Source organism: Phocoena phocoena, chromosome 20, assembly GCF_963924675.1.
Source record: "Phocoena phocoena chromosome 20, mPhoPho1.1, whole genome shotgun sequence".
In the NCBI taxonomy this organism is placed as follows: domain Eukaryota; kingdom Metazoa; phylum Chordata; class Mammalia; order Artiodactyla; family Phocoenidae; genus Phocoena; species Phocoena phocoena.
Window position 1 is genome coordinate 33,019,287 of NC_089238.1, and position 16,054 is coordinate 33,035,340.

General features: G+C 41.9%; 1 protein-coding gene across 1 annotated transcript in view; it reads right to left on the reverse strand.

Annotated features, from left to right (window-relative positions):
- Positions 1–15,486, reverse strand: part of CNOT1 (CCR4-NOT transcription complex subunit 1) — a 99,861-nt gene extending 84,375 nt beyond the window's left edge. Inside the window, exon 1 of the mRNA XM_065898882.1 lies at positions 15,371–15,486. The gene's annotated coding sequence lies outside the window, so the exon portion shown is untranslated. The remainder of the gene's footprint in view (positions 1–15,370) is intronic.
- Between the last annotated feature and the right edge of the window lie 568 nt (positions 15,487–16,054).

A 16,054-nucleotide genomic window follows, 5' to 3' on the forward strand; every position in this document is an offset into this window, starting at 1 on the left:
AGGCAGGAGGTGTAGCAGGGATAAGGATCTCCTAAGCCCTCAAGACAACAACAGGAGGTATCCATTACAAGCACAGTGGATGATGCTCTATCACCTCAACATCAGCTTTAACAGCTAGCTAAAAAGTAAGCAACTGTCAAATCTTTTCAGTGGAGCTGATGGAGAAGTTTACAAACCACATGCTAAAGGAGTATAGCCAGGCAGACCAAATTGGTACTGACTGGTCCAGAGTGATGATATGGTAAAGCTGAGTGGTTGGCTTCTGACAGGAGCAATTAATACCCTTAAATCTCTCGTCTTCTCTGTTTAAGTGGCATCCAAGACAGCTGCAATGCTGCTATGCACACAAACTCTCAAATTAAAGCTTCATCTTTACTTTCACATCATTTTTAATGTTGGGCTCAAAATACATTCACATTTTTCTAAAGGTATTACATTTCGTCAATAAAAAAGGATGAGCCTTGGGCTTCCCTGGTGGCGCAGTAGTTGACAGTCCGCCTGCCGATGCAGTACACACGGGTTCATGCCCCGGTCCGGGAAGATCCCACATGCCGCAGAGTGGCGGGGCCCGTGAGCCATGACCGCTGAGCGTGCGCGTGCTCCGCAACGGGAGAGGCCCAACAGTGAGAGGGCCGAGTACCGCAAAAAGGCTCGGGGGAAAAAAAAGCTCGAAAAAATGTTTTAAATGTATCACATATTTATTTATGCAAATGAGGCTTCTCTTTGATGATGACTGTCAACAATTTGGAGACTGTTAAAATGTATGTAGCCTTTTCAAGCATAAAACCGACATAAACCTGATTACAAAAACAAGCTCAAATTCATTAAACTTTAAAAATATTTTTAATTGAAAAAGTTTACTATTATCATCCCTTATTTTATCAGGATTATGCAAAATGTCAAATGCCCCTTTTCCATTTCACTCCAGTGTACCATAAAAATCATCTGCTAGAGGTGGCCCTCTTATTAATTCAAACACTTGAGCCTAGCCATATACCATGTACATAACTTTAGATGCTATAGAAAACACAGAAGTAAACACTGATCTCAAGGCGCTTAACAGAATACAGAATTTACTGTAATGCTTGCAACTAAGGCAACTGTATATAAGAACTGGGAGAAGAAAGAGAGGTATTTAAAATGCTGATTCCTGGGAATTCCCTGGCTATCCAGTGTTTAGGACTCTGAGCTTTCACTGCCGTGGGCAGGGGTTCAATCCTTGGTCAGGGAACTAAGATCCTGCAAGCTGCGCAGCATGGCCAAAAAAAATAATTAAAAAAGTAAAAGTAAATAAAATGCTGATTCCTAAGCATCACCCTACACCAAAAGAGTCAAAATCTTTAGGGAAAGACAACAGGACACTGCATTTTAAACTCTGGAGGTGGGCTTCCCTGGTGGTGCAGTGGTTGAGAGTCCGCCTACCGATGCAGGTGACACGGGTTCGTGCCTGGGTCCGGGAAGATCCCACATGCCGTGGAGTGGCTGGGCCCGTGAGCCATGGCCGCTGAGCCTACGCGTGCTGAGCCTCCGCAACGCGAGAGAGGCCACAACAGTGAGAGGCCTGCCGCAAACAAAACAAAACAAAACAAAAAACTCTGGAGGTGATTCTTATGCATTTTAAAGTTAGAAAACCACTGACCTTACAAATAGCTCTGGGATTAGTTTAAGAAAAGTATAGCTTGAGGCAATCTCTTGCTACTAAGATAAGGAAAGCCCCTCCCACTGATTCCTTTTTCTCCCCTTTATTTCTTTCAGCTGGACCAAAGACAAAGCCATGTCTGTAAAGACACTTTGGTTTCCCATAGCAACCTTAATAGTTACCACCTAACTTGCTCTAGGTTTAAGTACCAATAGGTACTTTAAGAAGCCAAATAGACCAGACCAAAGGCTATCAGTTTATTGAACCCCCAACTTCCAGTATTAAAAATACATAGAATTCTGAGGTCTACCAATACCAAAGTCTGACTTTGAAAATTCCCAAGTCTTAGAAGTAGCATCCTGATTAGAAGAAGCTGAGTTGAGCCTTCTTCTCTCATTCATTTTCTCCAATTATGGAAATGTTCCACAACTGCACTGTTCAATGTGGCAGCTACTAACTACATGTGGCTACTTGAAATGTGGCTAGGGTGACTAAATTTTTAATATTTTACTTAATTTTAACTAATCTTAGTATAAAATTAGGGACTTCCCTGGTGGTCCAGTGGTTAAGACTCCACGCTTCCAATGCAGGGGGCTCAGGTTCGATCCTGGTTGGGGAATTAAGACACCACATGCGTTGTGGTGTGGCCAAAAGAAAAAAAGGCCACATGTGGGTACTGTTACCATAATGGACAAAGTTGCAAAGTACTAATGGCCCATATAAATCAGGGAAAAGTATGTACTCTAGCATCCAGAAGCAACCATTACTAATTTTCCCAGATGTCCCACTTCTTCCTTTGGCTTTAAGAGAGCTCACTATTTTCTACAGAACTTCATGACCAAGTAAGCACTAACTTAAAATACATACCCTGATATTTAATATTCCTCCAGGAGGCAGGGACTCTAGATTTACACTGCACAGTTCCAAGCCATTCATCCAAAATGTTGGCTCACTTATTAAAATTTCAGTTATAATTACTATGTACATAATAGGATAACTTATAGGAGCATAATCACAACAAACACTTAAATACTAGAATTGTTCTAAGCATTTTACATACAGCTGACCCTTAAACAGGGGTTTGAAATGAGAGGATCCACTTATTCGTGGATTTTTTTCAATACAGTACTATATCCAAAGTTGTTTGAATCTATGGATAAAAAGAGCCAACTGTAAAGTTACCCATGAATTTTTGACTTCAAAGCTGTTGGTGCTCCACCACTCATGCTATTCAAGGGTCAACTATATTAGTTTATTTAAACCTGATAACTCGTTGAGGAAGATATTATCTCAACTTTAAAGTTTAACTTGCAGCTACTAATACAGTTGTGAAGACATGATAATAATAGAGCAATAGATGTATGATTTTTAAAACTTGTATTATAACTTCAAAATCAATATTTTAAAGAGTCTAATTGTTTTGGGGTTCTTTTTTGTGTTTTTTGGGGGCTGTGTTAAGTCTTCGTTGCTGCACGCGGGCTTTCTCTAGTTGCTTCGTTGCGGTGCGCAGGCTTCTCATTGCAGTGGCTTCTCTTGTTGCGGAGCATGGGCTCTAGGCACGTGGGCTTAGTAGTTGTGGCACACTGGCTTAGGCCGGCTTAGCTGCTCCACAGCATGTGGGATCTTCCCAGACCAGGGCTCGAGCCCGTGTCCCCTGCATTGGCAGGCAGATTCTTAACCACTGTGCCACGAGGGAAGTCCCTAACAGTTTTAATGCCATTTCCTGATATAAATATCTCCAACCTTACAGAAAGTGATGAATAGTAAGAGCTTTAGGCCCCTAAACCCCCATCTCTGCACTTTGTCTTTTAACTCATTTCTTTTTCATCCAGGAAATGACCAACTCTTTATTTTTTTAAGATTTACTTTATTATTTATTTATTTTTTGGCTGCTTAGGGTCTTAGTTGCGGCACGTAGGACCTTCCGTTGAGGCATGCAGGATCTTTTGTTGCGGCGCGCGGGCTTCTCTTCCGTGGTGTGTGGGTTTTCTCTCTAGTTGTGGCGGGCAGGATCCAAGGTGCATGGGCTCTGTAGTTGTGGTGCACAGGTTCCAGAGCATGTGGTCCCTGTAGTTTGCGGCACACAGGCTCCCTAGTTGAGGCCTGCGAGCTCAGTGGCCCCGAGGCATGTGGGATCTTAGTTCCCTGACCAGGGATCCAACCCACGTCCCCTGCTTTGCAAGGTGGGTTCTTTACCACTGGACCACCAGGGAAGTCCCAGACCAACTGTTTAAAACGTATCAACTGAGAACTGCCTAGGTATCCATCAAAAGGGCACTGGTTAAGTAAATCATAAAATGGAATATCATTTAACACTAAAAAAAAAGAAGCTAGAAAGGTTGGAAATATCTATTAGGGTTTTTAAAAGCAAGTGACATGTGTATGTAGTGTCCTTATATGCAGAGTATCTAGAAGGATACAAATGGTAACCATAAATGAAAAGTTAGATGAAAGAAGCTGAAAAGGAAATTGAACTTTTTTCCCCCACTGATAGAAAAGTAATTTTAGGGCTTCCCTGGTGGTGCAGTGGTTAAGAATCTGCCTGCCACTGCAGGGAACATGGGTTCGAGCCCTGGTCCGGGAAGATCTCACATGCCACGGAGCACCTAAGCTCGTGTGCCACAACTACTGAACCTGTGCTCTAGAGCCCGCAAGCCACAACTACTGAGCCCACTCACAACTACTGAAGCCCATGCACCTAGAGCCCGTGCTCCACAACAAGAGAAGCCATCGCAATGAGAAGCCCGCACACCGCAACGAAGAGTAGCCCCTGCTTGCCGCAACTAGAGAAAGCCCGCGCGCAGCAACCAAGACCCAACACAGCCAGAGAAAAAAAAAGAACAGAGAAAAGAAAACTTAGGTCAATAAAGTCTGCTTGTTTGTTTGCATATTCTAAGGTTCTCTATACAGAATCCCAATCTGTAGAGGTCTGAACCTCAGTCACTGTGCAGAAGAGTTAATTTAACATAGAAAGCCTGAGGCTGCTATACTTAGGAAGGCTTGCCAGGTTGGCTCTTGGCTGGTGTCAGAATTTGGATTTTGAGAGAATGAATTCCCACTCCCAGAACTAATAAGAGTGGCTCACTGTGCCTAAACTGTACCCAAAAATGTGGTTTATGTTGAACACCTGCTTTCCCTCTGGGAACCTGGAATTTTGCTATGTGGTAGGCAGAAGGTGCCTACATGACCAACCTAGGCACCGAGTTTCTAATAAGCTTCCCTGCCAGGAGACATTTCATACACATATGCTGTCACAATTGCTGGAGGAATTAAGTAGGTCCTGTGTGACTCCACTGGGAGAGGCACTAGGAGAGGCTCATGCTTGGGAGAATGAGCCTAGTCTTCTCTGGACTCCACCCCATATGCATTTTCCCTTTCCTGATTTTGCTTTTTATCCTTTTGCTGTAATAAATCATAACCCTGAGTACAACCATATGCCAAGTCCTGTGAGTCCTAGTGACTGAACCTGAACCTGGGGATGGTAGTCCTGGGGGACCCCCCCCCGACAACACACTCATCCTGTTACTAGCCAAGAGGAAAAGCCTTCTGAAGGTAACTGGGACTCATTTTGTGGGTTTCTTCTCTAGTATGTGCAAAATCCATTTCAGAATTTTGCATTTTATCATAAAGACAATCCTGGAAGCTATTTGGATTGCCTTAGATATGTTTTAGGGAATAGCGAAGTGGCAGAGTCTGATTAGATAATCATCAAATCTGTTTCCTCTTCCTGGATAAACAGCTAGACTATATTTCTCAGCCTCTTGCACAGGTGTGGCCAACAAACTAAGTTATACCCAATGAAATGTAGGCCAAATATGATACCAGCCACTGGTCCATAAAACCTCCTACTCACAACCCTCTGGTTCTTTCACCAAGCACCAGCTATGAACAGAACTCCTAACACCTAGAGGAGGGTGGCACCAAAAGATGGAAGGAGCCTGGGTTCTTGAATTACTGCATAGAAGGTAACCTAAATGAACACTCTCTATGAAAGTTATCTGAGGAAAGTTATCTGAGTATAAACGTCTACTTTGCTAAGCCACTGATACCTTGGGGTTGTTTGTTACAACCCTAGCCTGCTTTTGCCTACCAAAAGAGGACATGATTGGGTGAAAACTTTTAGAAGTTACTCTTGACAATGTGAAACACAGAAAGAAGAGTAGGTCACAGAGAAATTAAGACTATCAGTGGGAAAAAGAAGTGAATGCACTCAAGAGGGAACTGCAAGGATTCTAAAACTGTGAAGAATAAGGAAAGAAGTGAATAAAGAGAAGGAATCAAACACACCTTTCCAGACTAAGCAGCTGGGTTCCACTCACTCCTGACATGAAACAACTGAGGAAGACAAAGTGTGAAGGGCAAGAAAGATAATGAGGCATGCCTGGAGTAAAGCATACAGATGAAATCCACTGGGCAGTTAGATTTACAGTCTGGAGCATGGAAAGTGTGGGCTGCTAATAACACATCTCAGTGTCATCAACATATAGATGATAGCATGGGAGAACTATAGAAATGAGAATAAGAGAGGGCCTATAGAGTAGCAGTTCCCCAACCTTTTTTGGCACCAGGGACCAGTTTTGTGGAAGACAATTTTTCTACTGGGGGGTGGGGGGGATGGTTCGGGCAGTAATTCTGAGCAAAGGTTCAGGTGGTAATGTGAGCTATGATGGGGAGAAGCAGATGAAGCTTCTCTCACTTGCCCACCACTCAGCTCCTGCTGTGTGGTGGGGAGGGGTTGGGGACACCTGCTATAGAGAGTCCTAAGGAAGCTTAGCACTTAAGGGAAGGTGAAAAAAAAAACCCAAAACAGAGGAACTCAAAAACTAGAAACAGGGACTTCCCTGGTGTGCACTGGTTAAGACTCTGAGCTCCCAAATGCCGGGGACCCGGTTCGACCCCTGGTCAGGGAACTAGATCCCACATGCATGCTGCAACTAAGGAGCCCACGTGCCTGCCTGCATGCCACAACTAAGGAGCCCAGGAGCTGCAACTAAGACCTGGCACAACCAAATAAATAAATATTACAAAAAAAAAAAAAACCCTAAATACAGAACTACTATATGATCCAGCAATTCCACTCCCAGGTTTATGTCAGAAGAAAATTAAAACACTAGTTCGAAAAGATACATGCACCTCAATGCACATAGCAGCATTATTTATAACAGCCAAGATATGGAAGCAACGTTAAGTGTCCATCAACAGAGGAACAGATAAAGTATATGTGCCCATTTATATACACACATATATAAAATGGGCTATTACTCAGGCATAAAAAAAATGAGGGACTTCCCTGGTGGTCCAGTGGTTAAGACTCCATGCTCCCACTGCTGGGGATGTGGGTTCAATCCCTGGTCGGGGAGCTAAGATCCCACATGCCATGTGGCTCAACCAAAAAAAAAAAAAAAAGAAATTCTGCCATTTGCAACAACGTGGATGGACCTACAGGGTATTATGCTTAGTGGAGTCAAAGACAAATACTGTATCCTATCTTATATGTGAAATCTTAAAAAAAACACAAACGAATATAACAAAACAGAAACAGATTCACAGACAGAACAAACTAGTGGTTAAAGGGTGGAGACGGATGGGAGAAGGGGCAAGACAGGGGCAAGAGATTAAAAGGTACAAGCTACTATGTATAAAATAAATAAGCTCTAAGGATATATTGTACAGCACAGGGAATATAGCCAATATTTTATAGTAATTTTAAATAGAGTATAACCTCTAAAAACATTGAATCACTACGTTGTACACCTGAAACTCATATAACATTGTAAATCAACTATACTTCAATAAGAAAAAAACAAAGGAAGTCAAAAAGGGAAATAAAGAGTGGACAGAGAGGTGGAAGAAACAGTGATTAATATCAGAAACCAAGGAGAGTCCTCTTCTTAATGGTAATAAGTAAAACCTAGAAACAGATAGCATCCCTAAGAGAGCTCCAAGGAAGTATCTCTGTCCACTGTGGTAGGCAGCCTCTAAAATAACCCCAATGATCCCTGCCTAATATTTACTTACACCTTTAAGTAATCTGCTCCCCTTAAGTGTGGGCTGGACCTTAAATGTGGCTTCAAAATAAGAGAACAGAAAGCCATTTCCAAGATTAAGTTACAAGAAGACTGACTTCTGTCTGGTTTACCTCTCTCCGAGCCTGTGCTCTGACAGAAAGAAGCAAGCAGTCATGTTGTGAGTAACCCTATGGAGAGGGCAATGTGGCACGGAACTGATATGTCCCAAACAATAGCCGGCAAGGATCTGAGACCTGCCAACTGCTACATGAGTAAGCTTGTACCCTTCAGACCCTTCTCACTACCCTTCAGACATGAGATGAGTATGGCCTGTGAATACTTGCACTGCAACTCTGTGAGAGACACTGAGTCAGAAGCATCTAGCCAGGTTGTGCCTGTGAAATAATAAAAAGCAAAGAAGCTTTAAACAGCTAAATTTCGAGGTAATTTGTTGTACAGCAACTGATAACTAATACATCCATAATAGTCTATGAAAACCATGGGGGAGAGATCTTATGACATACATTTGGCAGTATAAAAAAAAAAAGAAACTATTATAAATTATCAGAATTACCAACTAGGAGATCCCTAATACCTTCAAGACAGGGACGTTAGTGGTCACCAGAAGGCAAGCAAATAAAGAGGACAAAACCATCAGGTAATAAGACCAGGGCCTAGCTCAAGCCCCAGCCCCTCTGAAACCTTCCAAACACATCAGATTGTCTACAGGTTGATGTGCTGATCTACCTTCCCTTCCCTTCAGTATGCATGACACATACTGTTAAAATTTAATCACACTGTTCTCTATTGTTTCATGTGTATTATCCTTTTCATCAGTGCCTGGGGACATACTTTGGGTTTATTCCCTATCTCTTCTTTGCCACCACTCCCAACCAAACACCCAGCTTTGCGGGCATCAAAAATCTTCCATAACCCTGCTAAATAAGTCCAATACCATATTCAATTTCTAGGTCCCTAAAATACAATTTGACTAGACTTAACAGAAAACAAAATGTAGTTGAAGTTTGGTAAATTTCTTCTACCTTCATCACCCATCAAAGGCGGAGATAATTTTCCATAATCTCATTTCAGATTGGTTTGTCTTTAATTGTGATAGCATCACTATTTTACGTTATCACTTACAAACTTTATTTGGCAGTTTTTTTCTGACATGATACATCCCAATTTCAGAGGTGTTAAAATGTTAAAAATTTCTTTTAGAATCAGTGAAATATGGTATTCCTTTTCCACATGAGGTGTTTTCACATATGCTGTTGTAAAATTAAAATAATTTTAACTTGTGACTCACCCCAACAATAGTTGGATAAAAGTTAAGTAAAATAACCCTGACAACAAATATGAACCCCAAAAGGGTATTTACAAACTAGAGGGCAATATCATCTCCAAAAGCATTTTGAAAGGGAGAGCCACTGGTATTCAATGAGAATTAGAGATGCAATAAACATCTTGCAAGGAAGGAGGACAGCACCACCAATAAACTATTCTGCCCAAACATCAATAGTGTCCTTATTGAGAAAACAGCTTTTGCATCCACTTTCTGCAAGGTGGGCCCTACATGCGAACACCTCAAGTTTGGCCTTCCACAAAGTTAATACAAAGCCAAGCACAACTTAAATTCACCAAATGGTAGGAAATAGTATATGGCTAATGTGAAGTGGCTACCAAAACTTATCAGAGAAACAGTTTACACACTATTATGTATATTAACCTAGTCAAATACTTGTTGAGTACTTACTATGTGTCAGGTATTTGAGATACATCAGTGAACAGCCATGTATACATCCCTGCATTCCCAATGGGGGAAAGAAACAGTAATCATAAAAAATTATCAAGCATTTCAAGAGACACTAAGTACTATGGAAAAATAGCAAGGGTAAAGGTGAACCACACTGGGGGTAGGGAGGGCGGGAGGAGATTGCAAAGTAGGGTGGTCAGAGTAAGCCTTATGGATTAAGTAGTATTTGAAATTTTAAGGAGCTGAGGGGTTTAGCCATGCACATATCTGAGAGAAGAATGTTCCAGACAGAGGGACTGTCAGTTAATGCAAAGGCTTCCTCAGAGAGTACATGGCATATGTGAGAAAAAGCATGGAGGCCAAGTGTAGGTGAAGTACTTAGTGAGGGGGAGAGTGAAGAGAGTAAGGTGGGGAGAAGGGGGAACATATGAAGAGGTATAGGGCAGGGCTAAATCCTGTAGGTGATAAAAGGACTTTCTTTGGCTTTTACTAAAGACAAATGGAGAATCAATGGGTGGTTTTGAGCAGAAGACACAATATAATTTTTAAAAATATAAGAATCACTCCAGATGATGAACTGAGAATAAACGACAGGGGAACAAGGGTAGAAAGCAAGGTAGATAATAGCACATTAAGAGGAAATTAGTGACTAAAACCCAAACACAGAAGAACCCTACAAAGCTATACACAAATATCCCAAAACAAGGTTACTATATTAAAGTAAGTTACCATACCAACGTTTTGCGGTTGCCAGAATCCTTTGAGGGCTTACTGATTGAAGAAGACAAAAATCAAAAGGAAATACTTTCAAGTAATTTTTACATTTTACCTTTGGACAGACAACCTCAACTTCTGTAATCTTTGGTGTAACTGTCTGTTTGAAAAGGGAACAGGAATATTCCTAAAACATCCATGCCGTAACAGTGGATATATATACATGGTACACTTACCTCTTCATTACCTAAAGAACAAAAAGCACTAATATGAGTAATCCAAATCAAGGACATCCCCAAATTATGTATTACTGCGCTTAGAAAGGTCTAGTGCAAAACTTTTTTTTAGAACCCAGCTGGCAAGGGATAAGGAAATATTCAAGAACATTATGGTCGACAGGTAATAAATCGGTTTGAAATGAAAGCTTTGCCAAGGATAAAAACAAATGGATCAAGAGTTGACTGGGACTTCCCTGGTGGTCCAGCGGTTAAGACTCTGCACTTCCAATGCAGGGGGCACAGGTTCGATCCCTGGGATCAGGGAACTAAGACCCACATGCTGGGCGGTGTGGCCAAAAAAAAAAAGGCAACAGAACCTTAATAGTAACTTTTAAAGCACATTTAATAGCCTTGTGTGGATAGCTTCACAATTTTATTTCACCTTATTTTACTTATTTACTTATTTTTTGGCCACTCAGCATGTGGGATCTTAGTTCCCCAACCAGGGATTGAACCCGCAACCCCTGAAGTGGAAGCAGAGTCTTAACCACTGGATCGCCAGGGAAGGCACTTCACAATTCTAGAAGAATTACTACAATCTGTACATCAGCATAGTTTAAACAATTGTTAGTATTAGCAAATAACCATTCATTTTTAAAAACTGAAAAAGTGAAAAGAGCCCAAAAAGCATGTTTACTCCAAAATCAGAAAAGAACCAAGTTCTTGATCTGAAATCAACTGAATATTCATTCAGAAGCATCTTCCCAGTAGCATGTGTAAAATTATAAAGCTATACACTATGTATTTAAAATAACTAAAAAATAATAACAGAGAGTACCCTTCTTAGAGCTACTTTATCTTAAAACTGTAACTACACCAGAAGAAAACTTACTCAAATTATCTGTCACAATTCAATTTACAGTGCTGAAGAACATTTTAAAACTTAAGTCGCTCCATCCTTTGAAGGCCTCAATGGAAATGCAAGTTTATTACACTGAGGTTAAGTAACGACCATTCCCAATAATTGCAAAAGACTATCTTTTTGTCAGACTAGAGTTTTATATTTTCACACTGAAGAGATGAAAAACTCAAATCTTGTGTCTTGTCCTCCAAAAATAAGTGGCTGATCATAGATTATTCTCACCTTTATGATGAATGATCAGATTCACAGAACTTTTCCTTGTACTGAAGAGCAGTACGGAAAGACAGAATCACCATTAGGCTAGAGTAGGAAAACCTGGCCTAACATTAAACTTAAGGAAGTCACCTCACTTTCCTGGGCTTCAATTTCCTACAGATGACACCATAATTCTGTATGACTAGATTTCAAAGTTTAACCTTCTAAAAGATGTCAACAGAATTATAAGTATATAGCTCCAAGAAAAACAGTCTGTGTCCTCAAAAGAAAACCAGAGGTACTGTTTTCCAAGAACACCATGTTCTATAAATCTACCCAACTGTAACAAATGAAGTATTATTCAATTACCATTCAGGGCAACTGTATGTATATGTTTGGAGGATGGGAGACTTCTTACCTACTATAAAATGAGACAACTTATAAGGCAATACATGGTAAAGATAAGTGAAACTAGCCAAGAGGAATGTAAGAAATAAATTTTGCTTAGGGAAGTCAGGGAAAAGATTATAGACAGTACATCTGAGTATGAACTGGAATGATGGATAATGTTTTTGCAGATACAGACGATGACATTCCAGATAAAAGGGGCAAAAATGTATTTGGGAACCACTGTGCAACAGTCTTAACTAAAGTGTAAGTTGTAATATGCTGCTATAAGTAGGGAGGGATCAATACTTACACAATAAGCTCTAGGCCAAGGTACTTGAAAAACTTTGGCGTATAGGATGCCTAGTTTCAAACCAATGATTTAGTAGACAATTTGGCATTAATGTAAAGAATTAACTGTATTCCCAGAATCATTTACAATTAGAACATATTCACGTATTACTTATGTAATAAAGAAATCCAATAAACAAATGATAGGGAAAAGATACTGGAGATTAGTTAGAAAGCTACTGCAGAAAAGACAGGGTCTGAAACAAAGGAGTAACTATTCTTATGAGTCTACCAAAAATTTTAAAAGTAACACTGCATTTCAAAACTAAGAGCTCTAAATCCAAGGTGACAAAATTTCAAACTAATTATCTGAAAGGGAAAATGCTGAGCTCTTAATATGAAGTTTAAGAGCAATAAAATGGTGTCTTTCACAATATGCTTTCATTCCATGTTACATTTCATATAATTAGTCCAAAAAACAAAAAAAAACCAAAAAGCACAATAAAACCAACACCTCTCCTGCAGACAGTTTAACATCTCATTCAACATTTTAATTTAGCCTAGAGGTATATCCTGAGCCTTCTAGCATTAAAGACAGAAATGCATTTTTTCCCCCAGAAATGCATTTCTTAAACCTATGCTCCACACTCCCAAAGGCTGCATTTCCTTCAAATCTCAACACAGGATTTCAGATTAAGTCTACACCTCTAATTAGTGACTTCTCAAACAATGCTTTCCAACGAATAATTTGTTTTATTTGCTTTGCTACATTCTTGCAAATGTATGAATGAAAAGTACGTTAAAATTAACTACTGTGTACATACAGGGTGCAAAAGGTTTTGAGCCCATTTTAGCTTTGAAACATGCTTCTTAAAAATTGTGAGCAAACAGAAAAGGAACTGCTGGATCTTTCTTTATATAAGGTCTTAAAATAAGACTCAGTAGGATGCCATTTTGAAACTTCCCAGCAGGAAGTTCAGTTTGATCAGAGGGCTGGTTAAGAAATGCTTCAACTAATAATATGTACTGACTTGAAAGTCAGCTTTGTTCTTTTACAAAAGAATATACCAAATTCATAGCAGGTACTACTTTTGTTAATTCAAGAATCATAAACTTCTCATGAAAAATAAATGCCTTGAAATATCTGAGCATTCAATTAAAATTATTGTGATAAATTCTCTTCCAAGGTATTGAGTACCAAAGATCTGTTATGTGGTAGAATGAAATAAAGACTCAAGTTCATAAATTTAAATTGGCTAAAAAGAAAGCTTTTCATAACAAGATCAGAATCTAACCAAAAACATACTTGGAAAAAGCAAGGATAATTTGAGATTAGTCTTAAAACATGCTGTCAAGAAATAGGAAGCATTTCCTCTTCTGTCCTCACAATTGTTTTTGCTTTTTTTTTTTAATGACTTAACCCAAAGTTAGGAGAACATCACAGTACTTAGCCTGAAAAGATCCATATTAAAGAGACTGGGATTTAAAACCCCAGTAGAAATTTAAGAGACCATAAAGAAAGAAGCTAAGCCAGAGATCCATTCGAGTGAGTTAGGAACCAAAAGCATTTCAGTTCTGTTCCACCATAATGCCACAAAAGGTTGCCTTAAAACTTCTATGATTACAATCTTAGGCAAGAAAGGGTAATACTTTCAGTTATTGATGGTTAAATCTTGGTGCCTTGATTCTAGACTTAAGTTTCCACGGAAGGATTTGGGCCCCCACTTGTTGAAAAGAAACCAACTCTCTAAACAAGTTTTATCATCATGGGACCTTTTCAGTCAAAGCACAACTAACTATATGTCTAAAACTTTATTTATCATCAGCTCATTTTCTCCTCAGACAAGGTAACAATCTGCAGTGTCCTACAACAGGATTATTTAAACTGATACCATATTATCTTATTAATACCTAAAATACTACACTGCCAATCTTTGGATGGGTAGGAATGTCAACCTGAGCACATTAAACCCAAATACTTCTACACAAACAAGTTTGTTCTTATTCTGTTTGACCTATTTCCTGATTTTGTACATGTCCAACCATTTTTTCATCTGTGTATCCCTAACTCCTATCAAACGGATTGTCATGAGGCAAATGTTCAGAATTTTTTTCGCAAACGGTAATAAACTACACTCACTCAATTATTAACTGGTCAAATAAACTCCCCAAGGCAATCGAATTTTAGAGGAAGAGGGAGACTAAGTGCTATTACTCACTTTCAGGAAAAAAATACTTTTTATTAGAGTCCTAAAAACTGTGACATTTGAATGACTTCAAGGGGCAAAGTTTCTGCTCCAAGTTTACTTTAAACACAACATTTCCAAACCACAGACATTAAGCATTAAAGCTTCATCCTAGTGAGGGTACTCCTCTGTGGGAGCCCGGTGGGGTGAAATCTACAGAGGGGGGTGGTACTGAAAAAGAACACCTGTGTGTTTGGCCTCACGGAACCCTCTAATAAGACCTGTAGTAAGTCTCTCTGCCACCAGCGCTGAGGCCTACAAGTGCTCGGCTAGGAAGCGGGCACTTCCTACGGATGAGCGGAACCGCCACTACAGCACAGACAACTGGGCCCGGTGGATGGGGGCCGACTTTGGAGACAGAGTGAGCGCCCGGGCGCGCGAGTGAACAAAACCTGTGGCAAGAAGTAATGAGGAAGTGCTCTCTCCCGCCCGCCCCTCCCACCTGCGGACACCCGAAACACCCGGGGTTTGACAACGTGCTGGGGGCGGGGGAGGGGACTGGCAGTTCCAGGTCCGCCCAGAGGGACTGGGAGCCTGTACTCCAAACACGGGCCCCTCGCCCCCCGGAGCTAGGCCTCCGGGGCCGATGCCCGCTGCACCCATCCGGCAGTTGAGGAGCTCGTGGGGGTCTGAGAAGGGTGAAGTCCGCGCGAACCGAGGCCCAGCCGCCCCAGCTGCCGCCACCGCCGCCCTCAGAGCCTCCAGGCCCGGGCCGGGGGCCATCCCGGGTCTCATCCCGCGCTCTACCCTCCGCTTTGTGGAGCCTTCGCCTCGGCCTCTTCTCTTCAGAGCCCAAAGACTCTACAGCCGAGGGGAGAGAGTCTGCCCTCTCTCGCCTCTCCACTTCCCCGTCCCGACTGCCCCTCACACAGCGGAGCGCCGGGAAACGCTCCCAGTGGCCCCGGGACCACCCCCGGTCCTTCCCGCACCGGCACCCGCTTTCCGTAGCTGACATCGCCCGCCGGCCCCAGCATCCGACCCCAGCCCACCTCACCTCAGGCGGCTCCGACGGCGATGGACACAGGAAACTCCTGGGTGCCCGACTCCGATTCTCCTCGACCCCTCTTCGGTTAACTCCGCTTGTTTCTCTACAAAATGGCGCCGGAGGTCGCGCGCTCACGTCGCGGCCTTTCCCCTCCCCGTTCCCATTTCATCATTCGCTGCCCGCCCGAGGAGGGAGGGCCCCAGCACCAGCCAATGATCGTACCCCGCCCGTGGCTCCTGCCCAATCATCGACGGGTGCCCGCGGATTTAAACCAATCACACACTATCACTTGCAGAAGTCAAGGAAGAAACCAGGCTCTTGCTAGCAACTACCAATCCAGACTCCTACTTCGCGGGCTTTGGCCAATTGCCGCTCACCAGTCCCCAGGGACAGGAGTAGGAGCCCTTGCGCCTGCGCTCGAGGCGAGGGCCAATGGAGAGACGCAGATAACTTCGATTTGGGGTTTTACGGACTTCCCACCTGCCCTCGAGGTCGTCGACCAATGGGGGCCTGGCATTGCCTCTGAGAAACAATAAATAAAGGAGAGGGCCCTTAAATCCTCGCCACCTTGCGCGGGCACTACTCTGAGAGGGAAAAACAGCCTTCCAATACTCTCCTTCCTCTTTCGAAGTGTCAAGTCTGGTAGAGCACCGGGCTTCCCAATCTTAAACATTTCCCCACCCCCACCCTTCT